Source organism: Ursus maritimus, unplaced genomic scaffold, assembly GCF_017311325.1.
Source record: "Ursus maritimus isolate PB19 unplaced genomic scaffold, ASM1731132v1 scaffold_9, whole genome shotgun sequence".
In the NCBI taxonomy this organism is placed as follows: domain Eukaryota; kingdom Metazoa; phylum Chordata; class Mammalia; order Carnivora; family Ursidae; genus Ursus; species Ursus maritimus.
In genome coordinates this window covers 25,992,550-26,006,790 of record NW_024427107.1, presented here as the reverse complement: position 1 = coordinate 26,006,790, position 14,241 = coordinate 25,992,550, and positions in this window count along the sequence as shown.

Genomic DNA, 14,241 nt, shown 5'->3' with positions numbered 1-14,241 from the left:
ATGAGATCATCTCTACTTCCCTCCTGTATCTCAGTAAGAGGAAGACGAAAAACCACAGATATTACTTTGTTTTCCAGCGGACCAAAAAAAAAATGTTCCAAAGACAATACTTCGGACGTTAAAAACCACACATGTATTAGTTTACTTTCCTTTAAGTATAAAATCTTTTAGCCATTCACTTAGGCTGCATTATTCCTTACCTTCCAAGACACAGCGATGAACAAGGACTGTCTATAAGTTCGTTGTTCTCCTACAGTTATTAAACTTGCACTATTAGAACAGATACATAGGCGATTTCCATTACTCCTCCCTTTAAGCTTGTTTGCTTTTGAATCATCATTTGCAAACATTTTATTGCATTTAAAATCTATTTACTCTTCTCTTTTGCTGGGGAAGTGAGCTTCCATTTTCCTTTGCCACCCCTTCTGGTAAAATATGTGGCAATCGGCGTATGAGATTCTTTATTTGAACCTTCTTGTACGAGGTCAAGATACAGTTTTACAAGTATTTACTTGTGTGTGTATTGTCTTTAATACCCTGTCTTCTTCAATTCCTTTCTCCTGTTACCCTTCAGAATTCTGCAACCTTTCAATGCATTACATGAGAAATACACTGTAAAGAGAGAGAAACTAGAACATTTTATATTAAATTCGTCAAAGCAGCTGGACTATAACTTTCACACATTCACAGGATTCTATCCCCATCCGTTGCCCAAATCCAATGGACCCTCCATGTCTTCCCAGCAGACAAGGGATCTTTTCTTCATACAATGATATATCCTGTTGTTCCTTAACATGGCCTGTGGAGGACCTGAATACAACAGGAAGTCTTGGCTCTGCTTAGGAAGGATCAGAATGAAAACCATGTTCCGTGTGCATGTGTACGTGTGTACGTGAGCACACACATACACATGTGGTCTCTGTGTTAGGCAGTAAAAACCCAGATCGGTGAGGCAGCCCCTGGTAAGAAAGGTCATACAAAGAACAGGTCTGGAGTCTTGGTATGTGGGCATCTCAAGGCAGAGGGAAGGAACGAGAATAAACAGGACTTACTAACTGGTCTCTTTGCCTCCAGCCTTTGTCTTCCTTCAGTTCTCTTCCACACTGTAGCTGCCAGAAAATAGAAATCTGATCATGATAATCCCTTACTTAAAAGTCTTTAATAGCTCTCTGCTAACCCGTAAGATAAAGTCCAGACTCCTTAGCATGATATATAAAGCCCTTCATTATCTGGTTTCGGCCTCCGTGGTCAGCTTTATCTCCCTCCACTCCCCAAGAAGCTAGAGCCATGCAGCCTTCTTATGTTCCCAGAACATGCTATGAGAACCAGGTCTTCCCTTTATTTAGGACCACTATCATGAGAAGAATTCTGAGACCACCCCCCCGCCACAAGACACATTGGGAACTTTGTATCTCTAAGTTTTGTTTCTTTAACCATGGCTTAAATATGAGCTAAGTGCCTTGCTTATTAGAAAAGATCGCTTGATAGAATTATGTTGACGTGGGGTACTGTTTAAAAATACATCCATCCAATTTTACTTTCCTAAGACAGCTTGGTCCCATTAAGTACTCCCTAAAAGTCTAAAATGCCCTGGGATGTAGTGGGGTATCATTTGTTACTTGTTTGTTGTACTCTGCTCAGCTCCCTTTAAGTAAATCACCTTAATGGTCTATCTCTTCAAACTTGTGTGTGTGTGTGTGTGTGTGTGTGTGTGTGTGGGTGTGTGTTAATACATGCTTGGAAAATTCCCCTCAGCAACTCATCTACATGGTCATAAGAATGAGAAAATGTGGTGCAAGACTGCACTTATTTTTGAGGTGCTTTCGTGCATGTGACTATCTGGACCCTGACAACTGGTCTGGCTCCTGTCCTGCCATGAAGCAGCTTCCTGACCTGGCCTCAGGCTTCAGTTCTGTTCACCTTGAACTGAAACTCTGGCTGTGTGATAAGAGCAAATCCCTAAACTTCTCAGGGGGAAGTGGCTACTCTGTTTCCACTTTATCCACTTTGCAGCAATTTCCAGTCCATTGAAATCTTTCCTTCTTACCAATCTCTTTACAGGTGAGGCTATCATTGGGCACTTCCAATCACCAAATTCAATGAAAAATTTCAGTCCTTATCCTGCTGGATTTCTTTCAGATACCACTTATGATGACTGATCACTCTCCCCTCGAAACTCTGCCTTCCCTGAGCTTCTTATTCTCATTATACACTTGGCAGAATCTTCTCTTTCATCTTTATGGGGTCTTTTCTTCGTCATACCCTTCACATGTTGGTGTTCCTTGTGGTTGAGTTCTGAGCCCCTGCCCATCTCATTTTCACAGCTGCCCAAACACCTCGTCTTGTGGTTTCATCTTTCATCCAGACTTTTATGCTTCCCACACCTTCATTTCAAGCTTGGAGCCAGCTTTAGACCTTTATCCAAACTCCTGCTGGTTGACTCCACCTGGATTTCCTACTGACAACTCAACCTTAAAAGTCCAGAATAAATGTCTTTATCTTCCCCCTCTTCAAAAAGTCTTCCCTCAATAATCTCTGTCTAAGTTGATAGTACCAGTTACCCATAGTAGAAATCTGGGAGTTATTCTTCACTTCTTCCCAGTGTCCCATGTTTAATCAGTTTTTCTATTCTTGCCAATTTTGTCTCTAACATATTTCGGATCTGTCCCTTTCTTTTATCCCTATTATATTGCCCAGGTTTTGATGAATATCTTCACAGACTCCTAACTAATTTGATTACCTTATAACAGATATTTCAATCTTGTCCTTCTCAGGGACCATAGTCCCCAGAGTTCAAACCTACTTAAAATTTTTTCAAGAGTTCTGTCTTTCCTGTACAATAAAAGCCAAGAGCCTTAACATCTATGGAGCCTTCATTGATCTGGGTCATGACTATTCCTTTATGTTCTTATCATCTACACATTTTCATATCATATTCAAGAAAACCAAAATCCCCCTGGCTCAGATGATGATGTTTCTCACCTCTGTGCTTTCACTAACCCTTACTTTTTCGATACTCTTTGTCTAACTGCGACAGAGAGAAATGTTTACCAAATGGTCAACATTCTCCTTTGCTCTTGCACTTGAGTTGGGATTTGTGACTGGTTCTGATCAACAATCTAGAGTGGAGGTGAGAGATATCATTTATAAATCAAAGCAGGTAAGTGTCAGGGTAGTTACATCTCATCTCATTCTCCCAGCCACATGAGAGAGCTCAAAGATGTAGGGTTGCAATTTGGAAGCAACCATAATCCCTGAATTACTATCGGAGGAGAAGCACCATGAAAAGAGGTCTGATCTACTTGTCCTGTGGCATAATTAAGAAACAAACCTTTGCTGCATTAAAACCATGAGACTTTTGTGTTTTATTGGCATTCACAGAGTTTGCTTTCAGGATTACACTCCAGAATCAGTAATTGGGAAACCTTCTCTATCCCTACCCAGGCTGAGTTACCTGCACCTTCTCTGGGGGTTCCCAAATTGTGATTTTAATTCTCTCATGGCAATGAAAAGTATCTGATGATATGTCTACCCCTTCTTCTTTAATAATTGTGCCCTCTCTCAGGGCAAGATCTCGACCTGTTCTATCATCTAGGTTTGTTGTATGAATTAATGAGTTAATGTATGAATGATATCTTGAACTGTACCTGTACAGAGTAAGCGTTCAATACATGAAAAATAAAGAAATCACCATTATTGTTGTGATTAATAGTGTTATTATGGTTATTTCCTCAACAACTATCCTGATGTCTGGCACGTACTGAGTGCTCAATACAAGCAAGAATGAAACCGTGTATGATGTAATCCTTGCCCACATAAAACTGAACTAATGCTTTCTCTACTTTACAGGGTCATTTTAAGGAATGAGGTTAACTGTTCATTGTTCAGTACTACACCATGTAAGTGATTTTTATTTCAATTTATGCAAATAGAAGTGGCATTTCACTTATTTCTCTTCATTTAGCTCTTTTGTTTCAGGAAAACTTAGTCTTAGTCTTTAGCCAAAACTGTTCCTAGTGTATTAAACTTTGGGAGTTTGTTGGAAAAGAGATGAATACTGAAATAAAGATCACTGAGGCTTGACTATGAACGTTCTTTCCAACTTTTAATTTTTTAAGAAAAATTATATAATTTAAATAAATTATTAGAGGGATAGATATGATATATATTATAACCATTTCTAAATTATATATACATTATTTATGACAAATGTCATAATCAGCTAGAGAAACCTACAAAAGCTGGTATTTATAAGACAGTAATAAAAAAAGATAAAAGATGGTAGCACACCGTACTAGTTTCCTCTTGGCTGCTGTAACAAATTACCACAAACTCGGTGACTTAAAAGATTACAAATTTATTCTCTTCTACTTCTGGATGTCGGAAGTCTGACATAGGTCTCAACTGGGCTGCAGTCGATTCTGACAGGACTGCACTCCTTTCTGGTGGCTCTAGGAAGGAAGCCTTTTCCCCGCCTTTCTCAGCCTCTAGGGGCGACTCCCATCCCCTAGTTTGTGGCCCCTTCCTCACACTACTCTTTCCTGTTGGTTCTGTCACCACATCTTCTATTCCTGACTGATCCTCCTGTTTCCCTCTTCTAAGGATCCATACATTAGGTCCACTTCGATAATCTAGGCTGATCTCTCTATTTCAAAATCCTTAACTGAGTCACATTTACAAAGTCCATTTTACCATGTAAGGCATCATATTCACAGGTTCCAAGGATTAGGGTGTGGGCACCCCTAGCACACTCGTTAGCCTACCGTAAAATTTAAATTTGGTGTACATTTGACATTTGAGTATCAAGGGTAAGTGTACAACGTAAAGGAGAACAACTATTTGTACATGTAAGTGTGAGGCGTAAATATAAAATTTAGAGCAGAACAATGGAAGAAAATTGAAGTACAGTTGACTCTTGAACAACAGGAAGGTTAGGGGACACCAAGCCCCAGAAAATGGAGAATCTGCATGTGACTTTTGATTCACCCAAGCTTTTTTTTTTTTTTTAAGATTTTATTTATTTATTTGACAGAGTGAGAGAGCACAAGCAGGGGAAGCCGCAGAAGGAGAGGGAGAAGCAGGCTCCCCCCGCCCCCGCCCGAGCAGGGAGCCTGATGCAGGGCTTGATCCCAGGACCCAGGGACCATGACCTGAGCAGAAGGCAGATACTTAACCATCTGAGCCACCCAGGTACCCCGGCTCCCCCTAAGCTTAACTACTATTAGCCTATTGTTGACAGGATGCCTTACCGATAACATAAACAGTGGACTAAGACATATTGTATATGTTATATACTATATTTTTACAACAAAGTAAGCTAGAGAAAAGAAAACATTATTAAGAAAATCATAAGGAAGAGGAAAAAATCTGTGTACAAGTGGACCCTCACAGTTCAAACCTGTGTTGTTTAAGGGTCAGCTGTAAATACAGTTTTCAGGTTTTCACTCAACCGTTGTTTCAGATATTTAGAGTGGTTTCCTGTGGACTTAAAGCAGGCATTGTTTAAAAGTGACAAAGCCAAGCACTCCATACGTACACGTACACAATACTGGGGCTTCTTTATTCACTTTCCTCATCCAAAAATGATATTCTGCTCTCTTGCTAATGACACGTTCAGTTACCCCTCTCGCCTCTAGACTGTATCTTCTATGAAAAGTGACCCGAACCCCTTCTCCCCCTCCTGTGTTCCCCATGTCTAGCAGCTAGCTAGCTAGAACAGAGGCCCAATGAGTTGTTCTGTGGTTAGCATTAATGTTTAATCTTTCTAGCAACTATCGTATTCTTTATCACTAGCAGAATCTCAATTTTGTTCGCTTTTCCTCTTCTGAGGTGTCCAAGGAAGGAGTTTCCTCCTACGTCCTGGAGGTGAATTTTAATTAGTCTAAGACAATCATGGTAATATTCTCCCCCATCCCATTGACAATTAATTTAAGAATGAGTATGTGATTACGTCCAAGTAGGAGAAGTCCACCAGGGACTTTCTAGTGAAAGTTTTCCTTCCTGACAAAAAGATGTACAAGGAGAAATGCCATTTTTCTGAGTCTTGATGTGATTGGGTGAGGACGTGACACCTGGCACAATGGTAGCGACTTGAAACCATGCGGTCATGAAGCAAAGGGTCACCCAGGAAGAAAAGTCACCGGCTAAGGATGGCATAGCAGGAAGACATAAAATATGTAGGCTCTTGATGAAATTATAGTTACTGAATAATCCAACCAGGAACTTCCCTACCACCAGAATTCTTGTTATATAGAACACTAAGCTCCATCTTTTAAGCCACTTTTATGTGTATATTATGTTTTCTGCAGATTAAAACATCTTAACAGATACATTTGTTAAATAAAAAAAATGAATGGATGGATGGATGAGGTGTTGTTTCTCATCATGCTATGCAATTTTGTACTAGACTTGTCTCGTTTCTGAGTGAGGAAGTTGAGAATGTGCTCTCCTATAACCCGCCATCTATCAATCAATCTGCCCATCGTCAGCACATACAGACCAGTAGCCTTCGAGCCATAAACCTACAATCAAAAGCCGGACTTAGCTGATATTACATACGTGACGTGCTTTCCATCCTTCCAAATTCCATCCCTAGATCAAGTTAGAAAACCAGAAAATTGTATAAAACAGCTCGTCAGGGTAGCCGACAAAAGAAAATTGCCTTTTCCCTTTTCTTTAAATGAGAGTGAATTTTTGCTAAGTGCAATAGCAAATTGTGCGTATTGTTGATAACACTGAATACTAGTGATTATCAAACCAACGTTAGATTCCCACCTGAGCTATTTTTCAATATAAGCGCTACGAAAAGTATATTTCCTTCAAAAACATCTTCCTTCTTACAAAAAGAAGAAAACCTTAGAGACAAATTTGAGACAGAAGCATAGTAATTATTTTGGCTTTTTGATTGGCAGACTTGTGTCCTCTTTTCCCTTCTATTTTGATTTTACCATTTCATTATTTTTATTGTAAAATATCTTAAATAAACAGTTGGTGCGAAAGTCAATGTGTAGTACACACTTAAATAAAAATTTTAATTCTTAAAATAGTATATTCTATTAATGGGACTTTATGTGGCTGCACAGCTAAGGCAAACATAATGAGACAGAATGAATATAGTTTGTAAGAGCTGGGGCAGAAAGCTGCCTTTTTAACCACCCAGAAACTTTCTTTAGTTTAGAGTCAAAAATGACATTTTTTATTACAAAAGTAATATTTATTCAACAGGTTTTAAATAGCAAAAATAGAATATGAAAACATTTTAAAAGAAAAATCACACATACTCTATCAGGCTATAATTTTATCATTTTGGGTCTTTCTTCTGAATTTTATTTGTACATTATGACACATATATATGTTTATAATGAAGACTTGTGGACTGGCGTAAATTGTTTTCTCACATTCTATAGCATTTTTTTTTCAAATTTTAGGGGCGCCTGGGTGGCACAGCGGTTAAGCGTCTGCCTTCGGCTCGGGGCGTGATCCCGGCGTTCTGGGATCGAGCCCCACATCAGGCTCCTCCGCTATGAGCCTGCTTCTTCCTCTCCCACTCCCCCTGCTTGTGTTCCCTCTCTCGCTGGCTGTCTCTGTCACATAAATCAAATTTTAAATATACTTGGCTAGTGTGATTTTAATGACTACATAATTTTCTTTTTGGGGGGTAATTTTTAGCCAGTTCCTTGTGATTATACTGAATAAAAAGTAGATGGGTTTAGAAGATTAAATATTTAAAAGATACCATGTAAAAAGAAATAAATGAAAGAATAAAAAAGTATTGCCAACCTTTTAAGGAGTAAAGAAGTAATAATTAATCTACAGAAGTAAAGAGACACAACTGAGTCTCCAGAAATCAAACTGAAAGAATTAATACCTACTATGTCAGTAACATTGCAACAAGTACCTTCTTTATAGGAACCGATTAAATCTTACTGCAAAATATTCTTTTTTCAAAGAGAAAGACCATAGAGCTGTAAATGAATATCTTTCCAACATTATCAGACCACCATAGGCATTTTATCTCATTAAAATGAATGAAGCCTCTACTTAAAATACATTACCATACTTTCTTTTTTTTTTTTATGTTTTTTTATTATATTCTGTTAGTCACTATACAGTACATCCCTGATTTCTGATGTAAAGTTCGATGATACATCAGTTGCGTATGACACCCAGTGCACCATGCAATACGTGCCCTCCTTACTACCCATCACCGGTCTATCCCATTCCCCCACCCCCCTCCCCTCTGAAGCCCTCAGTTTGTTTCTCAGAGTCCATAGTCTCTCTTGCTTCATTCCCCCTTCTGATTACCCCCCTTTTTTTATCCCTTTCTTCCCCTACCGATCTTCCTAGTTCTTATGTTCCATAGATGAGAGAAATCATATGATAATTGTCTTTCTCTGCTTGACTTATTTCACTTAGCATTATCTCCTCCAGTGCCGTCCATGTTGCAGCAAATGTTGAGAACTCGTTCTTTCTGATGGCTGAGTAATATTCCATTGTATATATGGACCACAACTTCTTAATCCAGTCATCTGTTGAAGGGCATCTCGGTTCCTTCCATGATTTAGCTATTGTGGACAATGCTGCTATGAACATTGGAGTGCATATGACCCTTCTCTTCACTTTCTAACCATACTTAAGTAAAGATGAGATGAGGATCCAATAAACCTTTTTCAAAGTACTCTTCACTTTAAGGAATCTCCTGCTGGGAACTAATCTTCAAACCAGGCATATTTGATAAATCTGGAAGGTACATTCTCCATTAGAGACAGGTACCGAGGAATTCTTTCCTAAACTGTAGTTTTAGCTGGTGTTCAGTGGGTAGAATAAATATTTGGTTTTATGCCCCATTACTCCTACATAGTGATGTGTCCACATCCTTTACTGCCTCTGATAACCTTTCCAGAAGAATTTTCGATATGTGCTTTGGGTGAGACAGAAACTCTGAAAGTAATCTCCAGAAATCCTAGCCTTTGCTGAATGTGTGCGTGCATGTGTGTGTGTGTGTGTGTGAGAAAGAGAGAGAGAGAGAGAGAGAGAGAGAGATGTGTTTTTACCAGAAGCAGCAACGATGAAATGCAGGAAGAATTTTATTAGAACCCTACCTTCTCAAAGTCTGACAATTTATTTCTCTTGGGAAAAAAGAGAGGAAGAAAGAAAGTGTGACGGGGAACATATCACAAATCATTACCCTGCTCTGCCACATGTAAACTCTTGCTTTAATCATTCCTCACGTTGCCAGATTAGAGAAAACCAAAATCAGATGTAAAACTCTTTATTCTCAGAATTCAAGTGTAAGTAAAGCAAATTTTATGTTCAGCCCAAGTCCTCTCCTAGTCTGGATCCGGCACACTGATAGTAATGTCCCCTCTGAGTCCAGGGTCACTGCGTCTCATTGGCTAGATTGGGAACTTCCAAATCTGTGAGAAGCTATTCACAGTCACACAGACCGAAGTGCTTACTATCTTCAGACAGTCACACCTTAAAGAGAAGGAAAAAAGGAAGGACAGAGCTAGGCATGCCTACTTGTTCCAGATCCACCAGCCAGAGAAGTTTCTTCCTCCTGCAGAAGAAGTAAATGAGAGGGTGGAGAGAGGTCTGGAATATTACATTAATGATGCCTCACTGCAGAGAAACACAAAGCCAAGGGCACAGGACATGGCCCTAATCCCCTGTGAAAATTATTTTTCATAAAAAGAACTTGAAGACTATTATATTTAACAAATAATGTAGAGGAGCTATAGGTAAAAAATGAAAATATCAACCGATAAAAAGGAATTTTGTCTTCTGTCAATAATCACTGAACTATGTCAAAGGAGCGAGTGGAACTTTTTCTGTGGCCACTTTTAAAAACAAAATGGGGGAAATGAATTCTTCATATTATTGTTAGTAGTTTGGCTTAACAAAGAACAGTGACTCCAAGAGTAATGATACACAGCAAGAAGTTCCCTTTTTCTGGTGAGAATTCAGAAATGTATCCGGAAACGCAGGCCGGGCTCTGGTGCTGTGGGAGCAGCTCTGTGAGCTTGTGCTCGTATGTTCCCTCTCCCTGGCTAGAGACACTTTCAAATCTTATTCATACTCAGAAACCATTGCTAAATGTCTGTAACAGCATTAAACAGAAAAAGCTGAAAAGATCTTTACTAACTTTAGAGAGTGCCTTTGTTACGATCTGATGTGAAAACTATGCCGTGTGTAAGGAAATGTACTCCAGGGGTGGGGTCCTGGGCAGAATTTCAAAGGCCAAGACATTCCCTCTCAGAATATCATGAGGTTGCCTCGCCAAGAGACCTGGGGATGGTTTCAATGCCAGTCCTCAATAAATACTGGATGGACAGACACTGAATTGTGGTCACTAATGTGAAACGGAACAGCTTCTCATATGTACAATTCTAGAATGTTCTGGAATGAAAAGAACAGGGATTTATTTGTTTATTTTGGTTCATTGGTTATTATTTTTAAAGACAGTCCAAAATAATTTTTAGGAAGAGATAAAAAATGAGTGAATTAACCAACCATTTTTGACTACTTCAAAGAGATCTAGCTTTAGTGATGAAGTACATGGGACAGATATTTTCGCATAAGCCTCAAATTCTTCAAGCACACGAAGCCAGTCGCTCCCTCCTCCATACTGAGAACAGAGACCTTCACTCCTTGTATTGTTCTTCTTTAGGCCAACAACTAACCGTCCACCTGACCTGGAACACTGGGCAAAGAACTGTCTTCTTTCTGTAGCATTGCATTCACTCTTCCATTTACTCACTTTACTCTGGGAGTCAGACATACTTTGCGTTCAATTTTTGACTTTGCTACTTAATGACTGTGTGACTTCAGACAGGAGTCTTGCCTCCTCTGTGCACTTTAAGTGTTCAACTCACAGGGCTGTCGTGAGGATTCCGTGGGAAATTGCGTGGAAAGCACGAAAGAGCTACTTAGAGCACAGTGAGCATCCATTTAAATATATTATTACATTCATAAATATTGACCACATTACTAGGCCTTGTGAATTCAAAGATTATTAAGAAAGTTTCCCTCCTCCAGGGATAGCAGGCAAGCTAGTGGCCAATCAACACATTTTGTGTGGATGTTGAAGGTGGTGGCTAGATCGTAAGCACTGAGGTCATCAGTCTGTCTGCTTCACTGCTTAATCCCCAGAACTTAGAGCAATGACTGGCCATCATTATACAGCAAATAATAAGCACTTCTTAAAAACAAATGTACAAATGAATTAGTGCCTGAATTATTAGACAAATGAATTACAGAGAGATGTACGTACTACTACAGATACACCAATAAAAGAACGATTCATTCCTCAGGGTAAGTGGAAGGAAGATGTGGATTTTTATTTGGTAAGAGGGTATGAAAAGGGTAAAGCCTCTTGTGTGTTGGTTAAGAGTGTGGGCTGGGGAGGGAAAGACTGCTGAGGTACTGAGTAGAAAATTTGCAGATTGTACAATTAGGGCAGGGTATTTGAATTTGGAGATAAAAGAGGATCGAAAGTTCAAGAGTCAGAATGCAGATGACACTTGTTAGGGCTAGATGGAGCATGGGCATACAGGACAAAGATGAGGGAAAAGAAGAAGAGGAGGCAGAGGTCAGCTTGAGATAGACCATGAAGTCCTCTTATGAATTCTGAGACATTTGGACCTCAGCCTGCAAACAGCGATCCACTAGCAAATTCTAAGGAAGGGAGACACATCTTCCGTTCTGACAGTGCTTTTGTGTTTAAAAGTTGTAGGACTTTCACCATGCAACTTTGCCCTCCCCCCCAAATTTGGTGTCATAAATGAAAAGGCTGTCATTTATGCTTCTAAGTCCTGCCCCAGGCTTGTGTACACGAGGTGTTTTCCCATTTTATCTTGTAACATCTAATGCCAGCAGCTTTGAAGTAAGCATGCTTTCTTTCAAGTTGCTTGGTATGCTTAATTCTGTGGTTACCTGATAAAGTACCCAATGTTGTAAAGTTTAGAGCTTATTTCTGAACATTACAGATAAATCAAAACAAGAGCACTCATGGTTTCAGATGGGAGTTCATCAAGGAAAGGTTTCTCCAAGAGTCAAGGTTTAGGTACTGAATATAATGCAGTGAATCCATTTTATACATGTTATTAAATGGAAAAAAATATGTATCTGAGAAGAAAATCCAATTTAAAGACTTCAGAGATCTGATATCTCCTTAAAATAGTGCTGGCTACAATACACTCTCTCACTGAAGAAATATTTATTTGCCTCATGAATCTTGGCCCTATGAGGGAAAATGGCAGCCCCAAAATATAATTTAGGACTGCAGAAAAAGTGAACTGACGAAAAAAGTTGAAAGCCGGGATGTGTTATGTGGAGATCTTAGAAAATAGAATACAAAGAACAAAGTCAGAGATCCAGGAATTTAGACTAATTACTCATGTTGGAAAACAGGAGTACAAAATTATCCTTCAGAATTTTAGAAGTAAAACTTGATCTTGTGTTTAATATACAAAGCCTTCTTGGCCCTAACACATCTTTCCTATATCCCCATTTACGGGACAAGAGAGTTCAAGCTGTTTATGGCGGGAATGTCTACCTCTGGGCTTTTTAAACCAGGTTCAAACCAATCCCAATCTCTTTCTTAGCTCTTAAAATAAGATCAAACAGTGCAAAATTCCCTTACTAGTATTTAAGCCCAGTTGCCTCTGTCCAGATGACTCCTATAATCCAGCCAGGCAGAACACCTCACCCTGCTGTTCCTGCTGCTTTTCTGCGTGTCCTTTGATTGTAAGTAATTATCTCCAGCTGTCCCTGCACCCTGGCCTCCTTTAACTCCTAAATGTCTGGCCTCAGAGACTGCCACGCTGGAGGAAACTCAGACTCTCGAGTATCATTACACGAACGGCTTGAGCACCGGACATAAAAATAAATACATTTTGGCATCTAGATGGTGTCGTGTCCTGAGAATTTTTCCCAAGGTCCTGAAGTACTTCGAATGTGCAAAGTCAAGAGCAAGAGAAAAACTTCTGGAGGAAGCCTTCCCAGATTCTAGTCTAGTACACTTTCCCAGATGACGATGAGCTGAAGTCTATCTACTTGATGCTGACAGAGAAAAATCGCCTAAAGGACACTTCTCTTTTTTCCTTGACATTTCCACCTTCATTCTTTTTAAAATGATTATCTGTAATTTGTGAAACATTACTTAAGGCTGAAGTATTATCTCTCATCTTTGTATTGGTCTTTGCACCGAGAGGCAAAAAGAGACCAATTTTTCGCAGAACTAGTGGGTAAATCTTGTATATATGCATATTTGTATAGGAGCAAAATGAAAAATCCAATCTTTCTCAATTTTTACACTTGGAATTATCTACCTTAGTCAGCAGATGCCTTATTTCTCAACTTTAAATTTAAGAAGTTTATAAAGAATTCCTGATTTGCATAGGCGTTCGTTGTGAACATAATATTTTTTATAAAGCAAAATTACCAAACATCACTAATTACATCACAATATTTGATGAGAGTTCTTGACCACAAATCGCGAGCAACTTAGAGGCAGATAGCTTCAAGAGAAACTTTGAGTTGAGTTGCACGGTGGATGCCCTGAGAAGCTGGTGGTGCCTTTGCTTCTTTTGGAGAGAGGTTAATGGCAGGAGGAAAAAAAAAAAAGACATCCTTGAGATTAACAATAAATCCAGATTACTTATAATGTAGTAGAGTTATCTATTATATTCAAATGTTTGCATTGTGCCCTTTTCTTTTTCTTTTCTTTTTTTTTTTAAAGATTTTATTTATTTATTTGACAGAGACAGCCAGCGAGAGAGGGAACACAAGCAGGGGGAGCGGGAGAGGAAGAAGCAGGCTCCTAGCGGAGGAGCCTGATGTGGGGCTTGATCCCAGAACGCTGGGATCAAGTCCTGAGCCAAAGGCAAACCCTTAATGACTGAGCCACCCAGGCGCCCCTTATTGTGCCCTTTTCAATTCAAACACATGCATAAAGTGGGTTTAAGAATGAAAGTCTCCCTTTGGCATCTGGTGATAAGACTTCGCATCTGCATCTCCCGGTAATGTCACATTTCATTCCTCTAGATTTAGACAAATAATTGCATAGATGCGCTTCAGATGGGGGATAAGACTTGAACTAAAAGGGCATCGCACAGAAGGCTCTTAGGGGTTGGACTCAGACCTGTCCTCTGTCATCAAGTGGCAGGATTAAGCAGAAATTATCACAGGGTCAGGCTTGAAGTCAGTAAGAATCAGGAGACCTGGATTCAGAGCGCTCTC